This window comes from Anolis carolinensis, chromosome 3, assembly GCF_035594765.1.
Source record: "Anolis carolinensis isolate JA03-04 chromosome 3, rAnoCar3.1.pri, whole genome shotgun sequence".
Taxonomy (NCBI): Eukaryota; Metazoa; Chordata; class Lepidosauria; order Squamata; family Dactyloidae; genus Anolis; species Anolis carolinensis.
In genome coordinates, this window is record NC_085843.1 from 4,832,586 (window position 1) to 4,834,149 (window position 1,564).

The window sequence follows — 1,564 nt, forward strand, 5'->3', positions numbered from 1 at the left end:
GAATAATAATAATAATAATATAATATAATGGAGATAGACCCCAAGAGGAATAGTAGTAATAATAATAATAATAACAATAATATAATGGAGATGGACCCCAAGAGGAATAATAATATATAATAGTAATATAATATAATATAATATAATGGAGATGGACTCCAAGAGGAATAATAATAATAATAATAATAATATAATAATAATAATAATATAATGGAGATGGACCCCAAGAGAAATAATAATAATATAATATAATATAATATAATATAATATAATATAATGGAGATGGACTCCAAGAGGAATAATAATAATAATAATAATAATAATAATATAATGGAGATGGACCCCAAGAGGAAATAATAATAATAATAATAATATAACATAATGGAGATTGGACCCCAAGAGGAATAATAATAATAATATATATGATTGAATGGAGATAGACCCCAAGAGGAATAATAATAATAATAATAATAATATAACATAATGGAGATGGACCCCAAGAGGAATAATAATAATAATATAATATAATGGAGATGGACCCAAGAGGAATAATAATAATAATATAATATAATGGAGATAGACCCCAAGAGGAATAATAATAATAATAATAATAATAATAATGCCTGGGCCACTCATGAGATTGTGCCCAAATGCCTCCTTTCTGGGAGATGGACCCCAAGAGGTGGGACTGGGGTCTCTATCGCTCTCCCCCCATTGGGTGGGACCCCGAGAGGTTAACCAAGGGGGCGTGTCCTGTGAGAAGCCCCTCCCCCTGCCCTCCCCTCCCTCCCTCCCCCTCCCCTCCCCTCCTCTCGCGTCTTGCTCCACTCAGAGCCCGTCCGGCCGGCGAGAGGCAGCATCACCACCGGGGTCCCTTCTTTGCCGCCCAGCCATGGACTACTCCTACCTGAACTCGTACGACTCGTGCATGGCGGCCATGAGGCGTCTGCGGCGTACGCGGCGGCGGACTTCGGCTCCCCGTGCAGCCAGGGCGGGGGCCCCGGGGGCGGCTTCCAGTACAGCCCGCTCCGCCCGCCCTTCGCCCCCGCCGCCCCCGCCGGGACCCTCGCCGGACCCCCCTGCGCCCTCGGAGCCGCCCTCCGCGAACACCCGCCCGCCCCCTACGCCGCCGGTGAGGAGCCCCACGCGCCTCGGCACGGAGGGGTCGGAGGGGTCGGGGGGGGGACTATGCACGTTAGACCCTGGGGCAGGCAGCGGACAACCGGGACCCCCCTCCAGTGCTGGCCCATACCTGGCCTCTTCCCTCACTCCCTTCTTCCCTCCCTTCTTCCCTTCCTTCTTCCTTCCTTCCTTCCTTCCTTCCTTCCTTCCTTCCTTCCTTCCTTCCTTCCTTCCTTCCTTCCTTCTTCCTTCTTTCCTTCCTTCCTTCCTTCCTTCCTTCCTTCCTTCCTTCCTTCTTCCTTCCTTCCTTCCTTCCTTCCTTCCTTCTTTCCTTCCTTCCTTCCTTCCTTCCTTCCTTCCTTCCTTCCTTCCTTCCTTCTTTCCTTCCTTCCTTCCTTCCTTCCTTCCTTCCTTCCTTCTTTCCTTCATCCTTTCTTCCTTC

The 1,564-nt window shown here is 47.4% G+C and overlaps 1 pseudogene; it reads left to right on the top strand.

Moving 5' to 3' along the window:
* Positions 1-847: 847 nt before the first annotated feature.
* On the top strand, positions 848-1,176 carry LOC134297290 (paired mesoderm homeobox protein 2A-like; annotated as a pseudogene).
* Positions 1,177-1,564: the final 388 nt, after the last annotated feature.